General features: G+C 44.9%; 1 protein-coding gene across 2 annotated transcripts in view; it reads left to right on the plus strand.

Annotated features, from left to right (window-relative positions):
- LOC106565865 (polyhomeotic-like protein 2) overlaps positions 1 to 20,803 on the plus strand; it is a 104,827-nt gene that overhangs the window by 1,557 nt on the left and 82,467 nt on the right. The window lies entirely within an intron of this gene.

Here is a 20,803-nt window from a genome sequence, read left to right on the forward strand (position 1 = left end):
TGAAAAATCATAATCAGTTGACCTCTAATCCAGTCAGTCATCCTTCGTTTCTCAGCACCTCACTGTATCCATGCGTGTTCAGTCCTTCATAAACAATGTTTCAAACATCCAACATCTGTGATCTTTGACCAAAGCTGGTAATGTGACATTGGTATCCTCCATTCAAAACCATAAATTGTGATGGAGATGTTTGTTATTAAAGGTGTGTAAAAACAAATATTTTCACGTGAATAAATGAAACCCCATCTTCTTTTTAACATTGGGAGCCAATTTGTTTTCAGCACTTTTATATCCATGATTGATCAAAACTAATTTTCTCATGTCTCTTTCTTGTCTCTCTGTGGCAGACATAACGTGAGCAATGTTTGGAACATCAAATCGCAATACATATAGAATCGTGAGACTCACAATGCATATCGCATCGGCACCTAAGTATCATGATAATATTGTGAGGTCACTGGCAATTCCCAGCCCGAATAGCTTAGCTTGCCCCCTACCTCATCCATAGGTTTTCACAGCTTATAGCTTTGCATTTCCCCAGAACACAAAGCTGGTGGGATAATTTACAGATGAGCCAAATCCAATTACTCCATTTACTACTAGGCCATAAAATACCTTTGCCGGGCCTGCGGGCTCATGCATGTACTTCTGAGCCTCATTCACCAGCTTCTTTGTCTCACTAATGCTTTGGTCCTTGCTATCTGGAATCCTTAGGATGTCCCACACAGACGTCACCCCATTGAAGTTGACATTTAAAATGGTTAAGGTAAGGGTTAAGGTTACGGTTAGGTAAGGGTTATGGTGAAGGTTATGGTAAGGGTAACGTTAAAGGTAAGGGTTAGGGTTTGGGGTAGGAAAGTTCCAAGAACCTGGATTGCACTAACCCTAATGCTTTGCTCAATAGTTGCTCTCATCAGAGATTATTTCATTGAGTGTTCTTTAAATGGCCCTCTCGTCATTGCGCAATGCTCTTAAGCTCAAACCTATTCCATCACTATTTTCATAAAAACGAGGACGCCTAGAATTGTGGTTAAATTTTGCATAAACTCCCAGCACATTTTGGACCTAATCCAAGGAAAGGCCTGGAAGGCGAATCATGGTCATCGATCCCCATGCACATGAGCACTGGATAAGAATTAGCCTATTAGTTATCTGAAGCAGGCTGTCAAAAATAAAGGCCACACAATGTCTAGAACCTTTGAGTGTTTGTTTGCCTTTTCTTTCCATGTCTAGTCCATGTCCTATTAAAAGGCCCATCTACAGTTGTTGTAACATCTGACCTTTATTCATTGACTGGAATGGAATATTTTTATGTTACAATTCAAATGGAGCTCATTCAGATGATTCACTGTTTTCCTCAGGGAGAAGGAGGGCTACTGAGAGCTAGTTTTGATTCGAGGATTTGTATCAGCGGAAATACGACAATAGAAAGCATCTTACACCTTCAATCCATGACAGACAAAGAAGCGCACCTTGCATCTTTGCTGGGTCTTTTCCTTCAACTGAGCAGGCAGACACTGTCTGGAGACATGCATGAGCTTGGGCTTGGGCCTGGGGAACACAAACACTTCAAACGGCATCTTTCTTTATGGAGCCAAAATGCTCTACGTCAGCGGCACCTTAATTTCCGTCCACTGCCTGGGTGTCTGTCTGCACATACTGTCAGACCCTGAGCCGCCCTCAAGATCTGCACCCGTTGGCCCTGTTTCTTTCTGTCCAGGAGAGCCTTCACACATTTTTCCTGTGTGAATGCAAATTCTGAATGCAACCATGGATGTCCTTTTCTCAAAAGGGGTGCGACTCTGTGGCTTCTCGAAGTGTATGCAACGTTTGGCGTGGGGTTCTTTTATATTTTCATTTAAACGCCATTTTAAAATGTGTACATGATACTGCAAAGCATTTCCCCCAAGGGGACAATAAAGTCAGTAAAATAATGCTTTGTAGTCTGCTGCAAGCTAACAAATTGGTTGGCAGGACTGAGAGAAGAGAGACCCAAGACTTGAGCGTGAGACTAGTAGAAGACACAGACCCTTTTAGAAGATTACTGACCTTCTATTAGACATTGGTTTACATCACGAGTGGGATAGTAACGTACCTGGTCTATAGTTGAATGGGCTCATTTGGCTCAGTAACACAATGTTTGGTGTGCCAAGGCCACTCACTGAACTGCCATCCATCTTTTTAGTCACTTAGATGGTACTTGGCCAGCTGGCACCCTCGCCAAAATCCGCCAATGATCATCCACTTCATTGCACGTTACTGTCTGGTCACAGTCTTGTTGGAAACGTGTATCACTCAAGCCAGTATCATATGTGGGCCACCCTCACTGCCCAGAACTGACTTGTCATCTCTTTAGGCTCCCTGTCCCCACCATTTCTTTCCCCCAGTCAATGGGACAGTACTGGTCAGCTGGTGCCCTTTGCTAAGCATTGCTCGCATATTATGCTGAAACATCCCACTGGGCACAGACGTCAGTTCAACATCTAGTTTTTATTGACATTTGGTTGTTGTCAACTAATGTGAATTCAACGTGAAATATACAAAACATGTCACCATGTAATTGGATTTAGGTTAAAAGTTGGATGATTTTTTATTTTTATTCTCATACAGTGATTACTTTTTTCAAATCCAATCAGTTTTTCATGTTGATTCAAAGTCTTTACATTTTATCTTTTGGTTGAAATGAAGTGGAAACAACGTTAATTCAACCAGTTTTTGCCCAGTAGGATATCTCTTCCATTGACTCACTTTTTCTTTGTAAACTCCTCATTTGCAAGAAACTGATGAAGGCTCATAATAATTCCCATTCTGTCTGCTGAATCTGGGCCCCCACTATTATCCTTGCTAAATTTCACAACCTCCTATGCACGACAGCAGTGACAAAGATAACGATGATGTCCTCTAGACAGAAGAGCTTGAGCATCTCATTATGCAGACTGCTTTATTGGGCCACTAACCTTTCTTAGCGAGGCATGTGTCAAAGGTGTTTCTGAAAACCAGACAGGACCGCTCCTGTTTAGAAACCTATCCTACAATCTGGCATCAATATTCAAGCCTCCTATAGAGAAAGATTACGTAACTCAGAAGTTGTACTTCACTGAGAGAGTTTGGTTCGCAAAATCTGTGTAGCAACATTTGTCATGTAGAGAGAAAATAGAGAAGGTTCAATTGACCAAGGAAGTGGCCAAACAATTAACGGCCTGTTGTTGTAGAAGAGAGTATCTAAGATGGATCAAATAGGTTAGTACAGTATGTATCAATTTAATCAATAATTATTCACCATTTGCCCAGTGACCCCTTGAACCCTGCCTCAGCTGACAATGTTTTCATGTTTTCACAGCTTTTAGCATACACTGTATAAATTAAAACACACCTCTCCAATGGCTTTGCTGGCCTTAAGTACCTGGTCTTCTCAGCAGCACCATACAATTGGACCTCTGTTATTAAGGCTAAAGCCATGGCATGTTAATCTAGTGACATGGAGATTGTTGGCCCTTGTCACATCCTGACCATAGTAAGATGTTATTTTCTATGGTAGAGTAGGTCATGGCGTGACGGGGTGTTTTGTGTTTTTCTATGTTTAAGTTCTAGTTTTTCTGTTTCAATGTTTTTTTGAGGGGGGGTTGATCTCCAATTGGAGGCAGCTGGTCCTCGTTGTCTCTAATTGGAGATCATATTTAAGTGGGGTTTTTCTTCCTGGGTTTTGTGGGTTATTATATTTTGAGTAGTGTTTGTTTCTCTCTGAAATAAAATGTGGAACTACAACCATGCTGCACTTTGGTCCGCTCCTTTCGACAGCCGTGACTGCCCTCCAATGCTTAGAACTGTGGCCCACTTCCAATAATTATTTCCCAGTTATCTTGAGCTAATGCTGGATAGCATTGAAACTTCCCAATTACCTAGCCAATTGTACAACTGAATGTCTTCAACTGAAATGTGTCTTCCGCATTTAACCGAGCCCCTCTGAATCAGAGAGGTGCGGGGGGCTGCCTTAATCGGCATCCACGTCTTCAGCGCCTGGGAACAGTGGGTTAACTGCCTTGCTCGGGGGCAGAACAACAGATTTTTACTTTGTCAGCTCGGGGATCCGATCCAGCAACCTTTCTGTTACTGGCCCAATGCTCTAACCTCTAGGCATATTAGCCCACGGGTTGCATGTTTGAGTTATTTTAGAATGATGAGGAATTATTCAATTGTTATCCCCCTCTGTATGATGAAACTGGTCTGTAAGGACATCCCTTTGTTAAGATGGTAACACAGCCAGCTTTAAGGGGAACTGTACTGAAGGAATCTCCACTCTTCATTGGTGGGTAATGGACATCGCAAACTCGTTTAGGCTAATTGGTTTTCGTGACTACTTACATCTAAGCCCTGTGTTGGCAACTTCCCAAGATAGTGAATCTGACCTACAAAAAAGTATGAGTGTATTTGTAATTGAAGTAATGCAGTGCAGTCTATGAGAAGAGATCAGGGAGAAAGCTTGTGCATTATAAAACACCATGAAAAAATTTTTCACTTCGATCATTAGTGCCAAGGCAATGGGTTATGACGTAATAGACCTGATCCTGTTCCTTGTCAACACTCTCTCATTTGAGACGGGAAATGCCATGTCTTCCTCATGGTACTCTGTCAGGATCAAAGGTGTGCACTTGATTGTTTGCTGAACAACGTGATGTTAAGTGATATTTTCACAGATGAAGGAAATTATGCAGACAACTGCAATAAAAGGAGGAGGGGGAGTGCCTTTTGCGTCCTTTTGATATTTGAAGTATACATTTTCTTTTTGGCATTTTTCTGGTGTTTTGTGGTGGAAAACTGAACAGTCATTTTAATTTAACCTCTTCAGATTGGAAAACGTATTTTTTAATATGTGCTCTTTATGACAGAATGTTACATTTCTTACCAAATTACACTTCTAAAAAGGTGCAGACTTGGTGAAACGACCTATCTGGGAGTTCACTGGAAGTTAATCTTATTGTGTAAATACTGTACAGTTAATCACCAGTGCCATGGGCTCTGGCACAACCTAGGCTAATGTCTGTTTGCATCAATTCATATATTATTACCTTGTAAAGCAGTGAAAGAAGTCCAAGAATGCAGGACTATCATGCTAAAATATTTACTCAACTATGGCAATATACAGCTGACCTTCCATTCACACCAATCTAATGACGTAGTTACTACAGAACAAAAGAAAGCTGGACAGTAACACTAACTAAAATACTGAATGCTAGTAAGAACATTATACACAACACTAACCCAGTGGCGTAGCTCAATTTTACACATTCTGCCATGGGCCAAAGACAAACGTGACGTTTTATTGCTAATCTCATGCTGTTCTACACATTTTGCCATGAGATGGAGAGAAAATGTCGCTGTTACACATTTTGCCATGGGGTAGAGAGAAATATGTAGTTGTATAGCTAATCTCATTCTATTCTACACGTTTTGCCATGAGACTGAGAGAAAATGTTGCATTTTTAAGATAATTTCCTGCAATTCTACACATTTTGCCATGAGGTGAGAGAAGCTAATTTCACATAATTTGGAGAAAAAAATGTCCATACAACTGCATATGATTCTATCTGAGGAGTGGGGGGGCCTCATTTTTTTTGTAGCCCCCGCACCAGTGCACTGACCATTCCACTAACCCTTCACTCGTCCAATACAATTTTTAATTTCTCCTAGTCTAACACTCAAAACCTTTCACACCTTATGATCCTTATAATCATTACTAAAGGCAGTATTCCTGTGCAGCAGCACGTGGCAGAATTTACGTATGCATGCATCAACTGTGCAACTGTGTGTCTAATATTCTTACCAACATCCACTTAGGAGATGACAAACAGCAGACCCACACCCAAATGGGCTTTCAGTGAGTCCTTGCATCCATAGATCCATCTAATGTGCCCTTTAACAACCAACGCAGAGTAATTGGCTCAGGTAAAAGAACATTGCATAAAGATAATCTGCCGATGAATTGTGCCATTTTCCTTCACTCTGAAAAAGTTCTGCTGGTGTGCGATCATTGACAGTGAACATGATTTGAACTGTTTGACACTGTGTACTTCACTGTTTTTTTTCTCTGGTCTGGGGGTCAAAGTATCAATGGAATATCAATGGAAATTGATCTACCTAAAAATAGTATTATTTATTAGGGAACATGTTTGTGCTCGTTTTAAAGGCCAAAGTATTGGCTGCATCCAAGGGTTTGAATCATGCTAGACAACTACACAATGGATTTTAGTCAATGGAGTAAGATAAAGGTTTCTCTCTGATAGATGTGTCTATTAATGTCAGTGTGTGTGTGTAGTGAATGAATAAAGCAGTTGTATCTGGGTCGATGTAGTTGTGCTACAGTAATCTGAGCTCATGCCAGCTCCATCACAGCAGTTATAGAATGGGAAACCATTGCCAACTGTAGCCGTCAGTGACCCTTACAAATGGCCATTCTTTCTGAGGGTTTGATAAGCAGCTTAGCAACCTTAGGACTTGTCTAAAAATGTGTAGAGGGACAAATGCTATTATCCTGTGACTGATATGTAGGTTATAAAGAATGGTGCACAGTTTCACTTTACATAATCTTATATTGTTTTTCTGTGTTCTCTTATAGACCTTAAGGGCTTACTAAACTTGGTGCCAGTCAGGTTATATGAATAAGGACAAAGGATTTATTGGTCCACTCTTGTTCCTGGCACTTCGAGTTTGAACTGGTGTGGACCAGAGAGGGCCAGTAACTGACTGGTGTGAGCATGGTATAAGGACCAATCCTCTCAGGACTTACACACGGTCACCCTCTCACTCCACTATCTTCCTTCCTTCCCTCCCTTCTACCTCCCCTATCCCTATCTCAGTTCCTTTCTGCCCATTTAGCTGGCACTGCCACTATGACCATTTATGTGGGCGGCAGACTGTAAGCCATGATAGAGCCATAGCTCTCCCTCCCAAAGTGCTGACATTCTACTTTCCTTTCTCCGCAGGGCCTCTGGTCTCTGTGCCCTTAGTGCCACAGTGCCCCTAAACCCACTGGTGGATTAAGGTGCCCGACCCGTGTGGAGGGGGAAGGGATTTGGGGAGCACTAAATGTGTTTAATCCCACAGTAATTAAACAGTAAGAAACAGAGGAGGGTCAGTCGAAAAATATGGGGGTTTATTGTAAATGTTCACCAGTATAACTTTCCCAGGCCCACCTCCTGCCATTGTTAGAAATAGCCTCCTACTTATCTTGCTATAGTAGTCTGTGGTCGATGACATTCTTTCCCTCCATTCTGTACGTGTTGATCACTGTTTCTTGGCTTGGTTTCGGTGCAGTTAGTATAGAATACTTTGTCAGTGCCTGGAAACAAAGGCACTTTGCGGAGCCCCTTTAATGACATTGTTTTTATATCAAAAGGAATGGTGTCAGTTTAATGTATGGGTCAGCACTATAGTGTGCACTTATGCATGCAGGATTCCATGGAGTTTTGTAGGGCTCGCTGTATACAAACCCATTTAAAAAAGAAATACCCTGAATACTGAAAGCAGCAAAAATTATTTTTTTGACCTTTTGCCTGTCCATGACCATTCTCTTGCCTTGATTATAATAAATATCAAAGACTCAAACCATCTGCCTCCCGTGTCTGCATCTGGGTCTCGCCTTGTGCCCTTATAGGTTTCTGGATTTTCATATCGTCATACTGTCCTTCTCTCATCCCGGGATTTCCGAAATTATAGTTTTAGTACACAAGGGGGTGCTAAAAATGCAAACAAAAAGCCAGCTGGACACGAGCTCCCGCTTTCTCATATTGTGCTATTTACAAAACAAATACATGACTGGCTCAACTGTTCTGGGGAACTACATTAAGCTTCATAATGTAAAATAGTGTGACAGGTGAAATGAAGAACGCAATCTGCTTGTATTGCACAAGTTGACTGCAGGAATGAACTTAAAAAGTAACTAAAATATTCCAATTTATTGAACATTTAAATACAAAAATTGTTTGGGCGGTATTGACGTTATTGAAAAAACATCCTATGGCTATTTCCAAATAACCCATGCGGTATATATGGTATAACCTGGCCAAACCTACTTTTGGTCCGCTTGGTTGGGGTTCCCCAGGTCCGAAGCACCGCAACAACGCGTAATATTTTACTGTGCATCCGCGCGAGGCTACAATAAGTCAAATTTCCCGGGAAGCTGTGAAGCGCTGGGGAAACTGAGGCCAACTGTAGACTATTGCATGATTGTGTTTGTAAGTCGGTTATTAAAGAATGTGAAACAATGTTGTGTATGTTAACTATTGCCTGATTGTGTTCATGAGTCTATTAAATATGTATTTCATTAAATGATGTATTTAAAAAAAAGAAAAATAATTTCACCGTTATTTAACCAGGTAGGCCAGTTGAGAACAAGTTCTCATTTACAACTGCGACCTGGCCAAGGTAAAGCAAAGCAGTGCGACAAAAATAACAACACAGAGTTATACATGGGATGAACAAACGTACAGTCAATAACACAATAGAAAAAGTCTATGTACAGTGTGTGCAAATGTAGTAAGATTAGGGAGGTAAGGCAATAAATAGGCCATAGAGGCAAAATAATTACAATTTAGCATTAACACTGGAGTGATAGATGTGCAGATGATGATGTGCAAGTAGAGATACTGCGGTGCAAAAGAGCAAAAAAAATAATAACAATATGGGGATGAGGGTAGTTGGGTGTGCTATTTACAGGTGGGCTGTGTACAGGTACAGTGATCGGTAAGCTGCTCTGACAGCTGATGCTTAAAGTTAGAGAGGGAGATAATAGTCTCCAGCTTCAGAGATTTTTGCAATTCGTTCCAGTCATTGGCAGCAGAGAACTGGAAGGAAAGGCGGCCAAATGAGGTGTTGGCTTTGGGGATCACCAGTGAAATATACCTGCTGGAGCGCGTGCTAAGGGTGTGTGTTGCTGTGGTGACCAGTGAGCTGAGATAAGGCGGGGCTTTACCTAGCAAAGACTAAATGATGACCTGGAGCCAGTGGGTTTGGCGACGAATATGTAGCGAGGGCCAGCCAACGAGAGCATACAAGTCGCAGTGGTGGGTAGTATATGGGGCTTTGGTGACAAAACGGATGGGACTGTGATAGACTGCATACAATTTGCTGAGTAGAGTGTTGGAGGCTTTTTTGTAAATTACATCGCCGAAGTCAAGCATCGGTAGGATAGTCAGTTTTACGAGGGTATGTTTGGCAACATGAGTGAAGGATGCTTTGTTGCGAAATAGGAAACCGATTCTAGATTTAATTTTGGATTGGAGATGCTTAATAATGTGAGTCTGGATGGAGAGTTTACAGTCTAACCAGACACCTAGATATTTGCAGTTGTCCACATATTCTAAGTCAGGACCGTCCAGAGTAGTGATGCTAGTCAGGCGGGCGGGTGCGGGCAGCAATCGGTTGAAGAGCATGCATTTATTTTTACTAGCATTTAAGAGCAGTTGGAGGCCACGGAAGGAGTGTTGTATGGCATTGAAGCCCTTTTGGAGGTTTGTTAACACAGTGTCCAAAGAAGGGCCAGATGTATACAGAATGGTGTCGTTTGCGTAGAGGTGGATCAGAGAATCACCAGCAGCAAGAGCGACATCATTGATGTATACATAGAAGAGAGTCGGCCCGAGAATTGAATCCTGTGGCACCCCCATAGAGACTGCCAGAGTTCTGAACAACAGGCCCTCCGATTTGACACACTGAACACTATCTGAGAAGTAGTTGGTGAACCAGGCGAGGCAGTCATTTGAGAAACCAAGGCTATTGAGTCTGCCGATAAGAGTGATTGACAGAGTCAAAAGCCTTGGCCAGGTCGATGAAGACGGCTGCACAGTACTGTCTTTTATCGATGGCGCTTATGATATTGTTTAGGACCTTGAGCATGGCTGAGGTGCACCCATGACCAGCTCGGAAGCCAGATTGCATAGTGGTTGAAGGTACGGTAGGATTCGAAATGGTCGACGATCTGTTTGTTAACTTGGCTTTCGAAGATTTTAGAAAGGCAGGGTAGGATAGACATAGGTTTGTAACAGTTTGGGTCTAGAGTGTCTCCCCCTTTGAAGAGGTCGATGACCGCGGCAGCTTTCCAATCTTTGGGGATCTCAGACGTTACGAAGGAGAGGTTGAACAGGCTAGTAATAGGGGTTGCAACAATTTCGGCGAATAATTTTAGAAAGAGAGGGTCCAGATTGTCTAGCCCAGCTGATCTGTAGGGATCCAGATTTTGCAGCTCTTTCACAACATCAGCTGTCTGGATTTGGGTAAAGGAGAAGCGAGGGGGGGGTTTGGGCAAGTTTGCTGTGTTTCCTAGCCTCAGTGCAGTGGCCAGCTGGGAGGAGGTGCTCTTATTCTCCATGGACTTTACAGTGTCCCAAAACTTTTTGGAATTAGTGCTACAGGATGCAAATTTCTGTTTGAAAAAGCTAGCCTTAGCTTTCCTAACTGACTGTTTATATTGGTTCTTAACTTCCATGAAAAGTTGCATATCGCAGGGGCCATTCGATGCTATTGCAGTCTGCCACAGGATGTTTTTGTGCTGGTCAAGGGCAGTCAAGTCTGGGGTGAACCAAGGGCTATATCTGTTCTTAGTTCTAAATTTTTTTAATGGGGCATACTTATTTAAGATGGTGAGGAAAGCACTTTTAAAGTGCAACCAGGCGTCCTCTACTGACGGGAAGAGGTCAATATCTTTCCAGGATATCCGGGCCAGGTCGATTAGAAAGGCCTGCTCGCTGAAGTGTTTAAGGGGGCGTTTGACATTGATGAGGTGTGGTCGTTTGACCACGGACCCATTACAGACGCAGGCAATGAGGCAGTGATTGCTGAGATCCTTGTTGAAGACAGCAGAGGGCAAGTTGGTCAGGATGATATCTATGAGGGTGCCCATGGTTACGGATTTAGGGTTGTACCTGGTAGGTTCCTTGATAATTTGTGTGAGATTGAGGACATCTAGCTTAGATTGTAGGACCGCCGGGGTTTTAAGCATATTGCAGTTTAGGTCACCTAACAGTACGAACTCTGAAGATAGATGGGGGGCAATCAATTCACATATGGTGTCCAGGGCACAGCTGGGGGCTGAGGGGGGTCTATAACAAGCGGCAACCGTGAAAGACTTCTGGAAAGGACTTACTTCTGGAAAGTTGCTATCGCTGTAGTAGATTGCAACTCCGCCCCCTTTGGCAGTTCTATCTTGTCGGTAAATGTTGTAGTTGGGGATGGGTATTTCTGTATTTTTGGTGGTCTTCCTAAGCGAGGATTCAGACAGGGCTTGGACATCAGGGTTGGCGGAGTGTGTTAAAGCAGTGAATTAAACAAAGTTAGGGAGGAGGCTTCTGATGTTAACATGCATGTAGCCAAGGCTTTTACGGTTACAGAAGAGAACAAATGAGAGTGCCTTAGAAATAGGTTTGGTGCTGGGGGCAACAGGGCCTGGGTTAACCTCTACATCACCAGAGGAACAGGGGAGGAGTGGGATAAGGGTACGGCTAAAGGCTATAAGAACTGGTCGTCTAGTGTGTTGGGGACAGAGAATAAACGGAGCAGATTTCTGGGTGTGGTAGAATAGATTCAGGGCATAATGTCCAGACAAGGGTATGGTAGGATGTGAATACAGTGGAGGTAAACCTAGGCATTGAGTGACTATGAGAGCTGTTGCGTCTCTGGAGGCACCAGTTCATTCAGATGAGGTCTCCGCATGTGTGGAGGGTGCGACAAAAGAGCTATCTAAGGCATTTAGGGCGGGGCTGGGGGCTCTATAGTGAAATAAACAATAATAACTAACCTAAACAGCAGTAGACAAGGCATATTGACATTAGGGAGAGGCATGAGTAGCGGAGTGATCATAGTGTCCAATGAGCAGCAATAGGTGAGACGGGGCCATTCAGAAGTCGCTACTATGCTAGGTGAGCTGGAGACACGGCGACTCAGAAATCTAGCGGGCCGTGGCCAGCATATGGATCTTCGGTGACGGCGCAACGGAAAAGCCTGTTGAAACCACCTCGGACAATTACGTCGGCAGACCAGTCGTGATGGATCGGCGGGGCTCCGTGTCAGCAATAACGGATCTAGGACAATTGGCAAAAGAGGTATTGTAGCCCAAGAATTAGCTGGTGGACCTCTTCGGCTAGCCAGGAGATGGGCCTAGCTCGAGGCTAACTCAAGGCTAACTGGTGCTTGGTTCAGGACAGAGTTGTTAGCCATGAGTAGCCTCTCAGATTGCAGCTAGCTAGCTGCGATGATCCACTGTAAAGGTACAGAGCTTGCGGTAGGAATCCGGAGATGTGGTAGAGTAAAAGCTGTCCGATATGCTCTGGGTTGATATCGCGCTGTGCAGACTGGCAGGTATTGACCGAGCTGAGGCTGACTGGTGTCCAAGTTAATGGTGAAGACCGCTAGCAGTGACTACTAGCTAGTAGCTAGTTAGCTGGCTAGCTCTGATGGGGGTTCCGGTTCTAAATTATAAAATAGCAGATCCGTACCACATTGGGTGAGGCGGGTTGCAGGAGAGTATATTCAGTCCGTAGATGGAAAGTGAGATTAAAATATATACAAAATATATACGAGGAAGACGATTATTTACACAAGACAAGACAGGACAAGACAAAACACACGTTCGACTGCTACACCATCTTGGATGTATGGCTACAAATATTGTATATAAACTCAGCAAAAAAAGAAACGTCCTCTCACTGTCAACTGCGTTTATTTTTAGTAAACTTAACATGTGTAAATATTTGTATAAACATAACAAGATTCAACAACTGAGACATTAACTGAACAAGTTCCACAGACATGTGACCAACAGAAATGGAATAATGTGTCCCTGAACAAAGGGGGGGTCAAAATCAAAAGTAACAGTTAGTATCTGGTGTGGCCACCAGCTGCATTAAGTACTGCAGTGCATCTCCTCCTGATGGACTGCACCAGACTTGCCAGTTCTTTCTGTGAGATGTTACCCCACTCTTCCACCAAGGCACCTGCAAGTTCCCGGACATTTCTGGGGGGGAATGGCCCTCGCCCTCAACCCCCGATCCAACAGGTCGCAGACATGCTAATGGGATTGAGATCCGGGCTCTTCGCTGGCCATGGCAGAACACTGACATTCCTGTCTTGCAGAAAATCACGCACCGAACGAGCAGCATGGCTGGTGGCATTGTCATGTCAGGATGAGACTGCAGGAAAGGTACCACATGAGGGAGGAGGATGTCTTCCCTGTAACGCATAGCGTTGAGATCGCCTGCAATGATAACAAACTCAGTCCAATGATGCTGTGACACACCGCCCCAGACCATGACGGACCCTCCACCTCCAAATCGATCCCGCTCCAGAGTACAGGCCTCGGTGTAATGCTCATTCCTTCAACGATAAACGCAAATCTGACCATCACCCCTGGTGAGATAAAACCGCGACTCGTCAGTAAAGACGATCTGGCTTCAGACCTAAACACAGTAGTATTACGGCCACTGTACATGTTGTAAATGATATTACTAATGCCCTAGATAATAGAAAGTACTGTGCCACCTTGTTCATAGATTTATCGAAAGCTTTTGACACTGTAGACCATGCAATACTTTTGGGTAAGCTGTCGTCAATAGGACTGGGATTGGATGCCTGTCGTTGGTTTCATGACTATCTAAAGGATAGAAGTCGACGGCATCCAGTCGGAGCCATTGGTGTTGGTTAAAGGGGTTCCACAAGGTTGTATACTTGGTCCATTACTGTTCACTCTCTACATAAACAATATCGGTGATGAGATAAGAAAGTGTCAAATTCATTTATATGCTGATGACACTGTCATGTACTCTATCGCTTCAACGGCTGACCAAGCATTATCATTATTGGAGACAGATTTTAAGATATTACAAGGGTCTTTTATACAGCTGAAACTTGTTTTAAATGTAAGGAAAACACATTTTAGGATTTTTAATAGGTTCAAAAAGCTGGTTGAAAATACACTTGCACTTACGAGCTTAGATGGTTCTCAAATTAATCAGGTCTCTGCATATAAATACTTAGGGATATGGTTGGATGATAAACTGTCTTTTAAAAGGCATATTGACGAACTTTGTAAACGGCAACAAATCAAGCTAGGCTTCCTCTATAGAAACAGGACATGTTTGTCCTCTACAAATAGAAGACAAATTGTGCAAGCTACTTTTATGTCTGTTATAGATTATGGGGATATTATTTACATGCATACTACGGCATCAACACTTAAATCGCTGGATGCTACTTATCATTGCGCACTTAGGTTTATTACGGGTGCTAGCTACAGAACTCACCACTGTGTTTTATATCAAAATGTGGGTTGGACTTCGCTGTCCGTGAGATGAGAACAACATGCTCTCATGTTTGTCTATAAAGCACTTCTGAATAAACTACCTTCTTATTTATCATCACGCATCAATATTAGAATTAGAAATCCTAAAACCAGGTCTCAAGCATGGATTACACTTGAGGCCCATGCGATTTCCACAGAGTTGGGTATGGCTGCCTTTTCCTGTTACGCTCCTTGCCTATGGAATAGCCTGCAGACTAAACTTAAACTTGAGTCTCTTGTCCCCCTTGCCCATTTTAAATATTTATTGCTTTTAACTGTATTGTATATGTATGTATTGCTTGTGACTGTTTCGGGTAATGCAAGTTCTTGTGCTGTTAGGGGAATAACCTATGTGTAAATGTAATCTGTTGCTGTATTTTTTTGTGTTATCTGTGATCGTTTTGTTTGTCTTGTGTAGTTTCTTAATCATTGTACCTAAACTGTATGTGTAAACATGTATACGCAGGGCCCAGCTGTAAAAGAGACCTTGGTCTCAGTTTGTGTTCCTTGTTGAAATAAAGGTATAATAATAAAAAAGAGCACACTGTCTGGTCCAGCGATGGTGGGTTTGTGCCCATAGACTACGTTGTTTCTGGTGATGTCTGGTGAGGACCTGCCTTACAACAGGCCTACAAGCCCTCAGTCCAGCCTCTCTCAGCCTATTGCGGACAGTCTGAGCACTGATGGAGGGATTGTGTGTTCCTGGTGTAACTCGGGCAGTTGTTGTTGCCATCCTGTACCTGCCCCGCAGGTGTGATGTTCGGATGTACCGATCCTTTGCAGGTGTTGTTACATGTGGTCTGCCACTGCGAGGATGATCAGCTGTCCGTCCTGTCTCCCTGTAGCACTGTCTTAGGCATCTCACAGTATGGACATCGCAATTTATTGCCCTGGCCACATCTGCAGTCCCCATTCCTCCTTGCAGCATGTCTAAGGCACGTTCACGCAGGTGAGCATGGACCTTGGGCATCTTTATTTTGGTGTTTTTCAGAGTCAGTAGAAAGGCCTCTTCAGTGTCCTAAGTTTTCATAACTGTGACCTTAATTGCGTACCGTCTGTAAGCTGTTAGTGTCTTAACGACCGTTCCACAGGTGCATGTTCATTAATTGTTTATGGTTCATTGAACAAGCATGGGAAACAGTGTTTAAACCCTTAAAAATGAAGATCTGTAAAGTTTTTGGGATTTTTACGAATTATCTTTGAAAGACAGGGTCCTGAAAGAGGGACGTTTCTTTTTTTGCTGAGTTTACATTCCTTCATATGGCAGAATATTGTAGCCTAGGCCTATATAAATTTGTTCATACGGGCAGAATGTTGTATATAAATTAATTCAAATGGTTATATAAAGGCTGAAGGCTAAAATCAGCCAATATCTAGTTTTCTACAATTTTTTCACTTTTAAATGTATTTTCGTTTTATCTAGTTTTTACACCATCCATTAACACCAACCATTCACTATCAACAAAAAAGCATTGCAAAATACAAAAGATTATGGGGCAAAACATTTATTTAAACCAAAAACTACAAAAAATAAGAGTAGGCTGGCTGCATGACGAGGTCAGGAACAAATCTTCGAAGAATGTGCTTAATGTGTCTCAGAAGGATTGAAGATTACCCGTTTGTGAGAGTTATGCGACCTAGGAATTGGAAAGCATCATATTCGGTGCACTTCCAGGACTTATTTGCGGTCTGTCGTTCCCGTCTATAGGCGTAGCCTTCATGCAACAATATATTATTTTTAAGCACAGAGGATAAATTCGGTTTCTATTGCTTGTCAGGGATGTCACCAGGACCTTAGATAAGTGAGTGCCACTGGGAGTTGGTGGACAATTTTCTCCTCATATTGTAGGCCTACAATATATCTATCCACTCTTTTCATTGGCCTATGCTTTTGGTTGCATTTAAGACATGGGCCGTTCGTTTTATTGATCTCAGTATGTCAATGTCAGAGTATCTTGTCATTGTGGTTATTTGTGTTGTATTAAAAAATATTATTGTAATGTCTCCTGTCATGTAAAATTATGTAGAATTGCAGGAAAGTATTTTATTTGGGCCTAGTTATTGTTCATTATCAGCATACATTTGCATGCATTCTCTTAAATCTCTTAAAATAGCCTATACTCTTATTGTGCAATTTATAGCCTACTGCTACTGTTTGTCTGTCTGGACTGTCTGCCTGTCTTGGTGAGAATGTTAATTTAATAAAATACTAAAATTGTCTTATTTATTATTATTCACCTGAAGGTCCTGGACAGCCAGGGTAGGGCTGCTCTCAGGCATATTTTTTATTTTAAATTGGTAACAATGGGAGAGATGGACAAATACTGATTTCAAAACAAAATGGACTCCATTCACATTAATATTGTCCAGTGGTGGTAAAAGTATCCAATTGTCATACTTGAGTAGAAGTTAAAAAAAGCGCAATAGAAAATGACTCTAGTAAAAGTGAGTCACCCAGTAAAATACTACTTGAGTAAAAGTCTAAAAGTATTTGCTTAAAAATTTACTTAAGGTTCAAAAGTAAATGTAATTGCTAAAACATACTTAAGTATAAAAAGTAAAAGTAAAATTGATTATATTAAGCAGACCAGACTGGGGCACGCTCCAACACTCAGACATTCAGAAGCATGTACTAAGTGAGTCCGCCAGATCAAAGGCAGTAGGGATGACCAGGGATGTTCTCTTGTGTGTGAAATACACCATTTTCCTGTCCTAAGCATTCAAAATGTAACAAGTACTTTTGGACATCAGGGAAAATGTATGTGTCACGGGTGTGCCTACTGGTAGCGAAGTCAGGTGCAGGAGAGCAGAGAGTTGTGAACAGGCGCACACTTTATTTAGGCAGGAGCAAACAGCAGACGGACGCAACTGCGTCAAAACGTCCAGCAAAAATGGCAAAAGCGCAAAGCACGAAAACTGTCACAAAAGCTATAGTTTACCAAATAAACATACTTCGTGAAATAAACACGGATCATGGAAAAGCAGCCTGGCGCGTCACATAAAACACGTAACACAAAACAATTCCACACAAAGACATGGGGGGGGAACAGAGGAATATATAGCAGTGTAATTACGGAATGTAAACCAGGTGTGCAGGGAACAAGACAAAACAAATGGAACAATGAAAAATGGACCGGCGATGGCTAGAAGGCTGTTGACGCCAAACGCCGCCCAATCAAGGAGAGGAGCCGACTTCGGCGGAAGTCGTGACAGTACCCCCCCCAGCAGCGCGTCGACACCCGGAGGGCGAGGCGCAGGGCGATCCGGCCGGAGACGGTGGAACTCCTGCAGCATTTCAGGGTCCAACACGTCCGCCGCTGGAACCCAGCACCTCTCCTCCGGACCGTACCCCTTCCACTCCACGAGGTACTGAAGGCCCCTCTTCCGACGCCTCGAATCCAGGATAGAACGGACGGAGTATGCCGGGGCCCCCTCGATGTCCAGAGGGGGAGGAGGAACCTCCTGTACCTCAGACTCCTGGAGCGGACCAACCACCACCGGCCTGAGGAGAGACACATGAAACGAGGGGTTAATACGGTAATCGGGGGGAGCTGTAACCTGTAACACACCTCATTCACTCTCCTCAGGACTTTAAACGGCCCCACAAACCGTGGACCCAGCTTCCGGCAGGGCAGGCGGAGGGGCAGGTTTCGGGTCGAGAGACAGACCCGGTCCCCCGGTGCGAACACCGGGGCCTCACTGCGGTGACGGTCCACACTGGTCTTTTGGCGCAGCGCGGCCCGCTGGTGGTGACCATGGGCGGCTTCCCATGTCTCCTCCGCGCGCCTGAACCATTCGTCCACCGCAGGAGCCTAGGTCTGACTCTGATGCCACGGCGCCAGAACCGGTTGGTTCCCCAATACGCACTGAAAGGGGGAGAGGTCAGTGGAGGAGTGGCGTAGCGTGTTCTGCGCCATCTCGGCCCAGGGCATGAACGCCACCCACTCCCCCAGCCGGTCCTGGCAATAAGACCGCAGAAACCTGCCCACATCCTGGTTCACTCTCTCCACCTGCCCATTACTCTCGGGGTGAAAACCCGAGGTGAGGCTGATCGAGATCCCCAGACGTTCCATGAACGCCCTCCAGACTCTCGAAGTGAACTGGGGACCCCGATCAGACACACCCCATAGTGCTGGAAGACGTGTGTAAACAGGGCCTCCGCAGTTTGTAGGGCCGTAGGGAGACCGGGCAGAGGGAGGAGACGACAGGACTTAGAGAAACGATCCACAACGACCAGGATCGTGGTGTTTCCCTGTGAGGGAGGAAGATTCGTCAGAAAATCCACTGACAGGTTTGACCAAGGCCGTTGTGGAACGGGTAAGGGATGTAGCTTACCTCTGGGCAGGTGTCTAGGAGCCTTACACTGGGCGCACACCGAGTAGGAGGAAACATAAACCCTCACGTCCTTTGCCAAGTTAGGCTACCAGTACTTCCCACTCAGACAGCGCACCGTCCGACCGATCCCCGGATGACCAGAGGAGGGTGACGTGTGGGCCCAATAGATCAACTGGTCACAGACAGCAAACGTACAGGACCCCCCTTCAGCAGTGAGGTAATAGGAGCAGCCACCTGGCCAAACCCCCGGATAAATCTCCGGTAGTAATTGGCAAACCCTAAAAATCGCTGCACCTCCTTTACCATGGTGGGAGTCGGCCAATTACGCACGGCTGAAATGCTGTCACTCTCCATCTCCACCCCTGATGTGGAAATGCGATACCCCAGGAAGGAGATGACCTGCTAAAAGAACAGGCATTTCTCAGCCTTGACGTACAGGTCATGCTCCAACAGTCGTCCAAGTACCCTGCACACCAGGGACACATGCTCGGCGCATGTAGCGGAGTATATCAGAATGTCATCGATATACACCACTACACCCTGCCCGTGCAGGTCCCTGAAAATCTCGTCTACAAAGGATTGGAAGACAGATGGAGCATTCATCAACCCGTACGGCATGACTAGGTACTCATAATGCCCTGAGGTGGTACTAAACGCCGTCTTCCACTTCTCTCCCTCCCGGATACGCACCAGGTTGTACGCGTTCCTGAGATACAGTTTAGTGAAGAAGCGCACCCCGTTCATTGACTCAATCGCCATGGCGATGAGAGGTAGCAGGTAACTGTACCTCACCGTGATTTGATTGAGACCTCGATAGTCAATGCACGGGCGCAGACCTCCCTCCTTCTTCTTCACAAAAAAGAAACTCAAGGAGGCGGGTGAAGTGGAGGACCAAATGTACCCCTGACGTAGGGATTCAGAGACATATGTCTCCATAGCCTCCGTCTCCGCTTGGGACAGGGGATACACGCGACTCCTGGGAAGTGCAGCATCCACCAGGAGATTTATCGCACAATCCCCCCGTCGATGGGGTGGTAATTGAGTCGCCTTCCTTTTGGAGAAGGCGAGACCCAAATCGGCATATTCTGGGGGAATGTGCACAGTGGAGACCTGGTCTGGACTTTCCACCATGGTAGCACCAACGGAAACCCCTACCCACCTCCCCGAGCACTCTCGCGACCACCCTGTGAGAGCCCTCTGTTGCCATGAAATGGTGGGGTCATGACGAGCCAACCAGGGAAGGCCTAGTACCACGGGAAACGCAGGAGAGTCAATGAGAAAGAGACTGTTTCTCTCCTCGTGATCCCCCTGCGTCACCATGGCCAAGGAGATGGTGACTTCCCTAATTAGCCCGGACCCTAATGGTCGACTCTCCAGAGAGTGTACCGGGAAAGGTCTACCCACAGGAATAATGGGGATCCCTTAAGGGCGAGCGCTCGGTCGATAAAATACCCAGCCTGTACCTAAATCGACGAGCGCCTTATGCTGGGAATGTGGGGAATACTCAGGGAAAAGAACATGCACAAACAGGTGGACAACAGAGGACTCTGGATGAGAGTGGTGCAGACTCACCTGGGGTGACGCCAGAGAGCCCTGCCTGCTGCCTCGACTCCCAGAGGCACCAACCCGGCACTGACCGGCAGTGTGTCCTCTGCGGCCACAGATGGTGCACGTGAAGGTGCCTCCTCCAGTCTCCCTAAGTGCAGCCCCTCCCAGCTACATGGGCACCGGAGCAGGAGTGCTGGAAGATGGAACCGACATTCCAGGGCAAACTCCTGGGCATTCATCGTCCCCTGCCTCAAGTGGAAGAGCGGAAGAGCCGTTCCCCTACGAGGGTGAACTCTTCGAAGTGGTGCAACGCCGCGTCTCCTTCTCCCCACACGGTGTTTGCCCACTCCAGAGTTATCCCCGAGAGGCACGAGACGAGGGCGGACACCCTCTCCCTTCCCGAGGGAGCTGGGTGAACGGTGGCCAGGTATAGGTCCAGCTGTAATAGGAACCCCTGGCACCGTGCTGCCGTCCCATCATACTCCCTGGGAAGGGAGACGCATCCCACTGGGACTGGATCCAGGAGGGACGGGTAGAGGTAACCCCGGTTGCACTGGTCGAGGCGCTGGAGAGGCGCATGATTCAATGAAAAGC

The sequence above is a fragment of the Salmo salar genome, chromosome ssa12, assembly GCF_905237065.1.
Source record: "Salmo salar chromosome ssa12, Ssal_v3.1, whole genome shotgun sequence".
Lineage (NCBI taxonomy): Eukaryota > Metazoa > Chordata > Actinopteri > Salmoniformes > Salmonidae > Salmo > Salmo salar.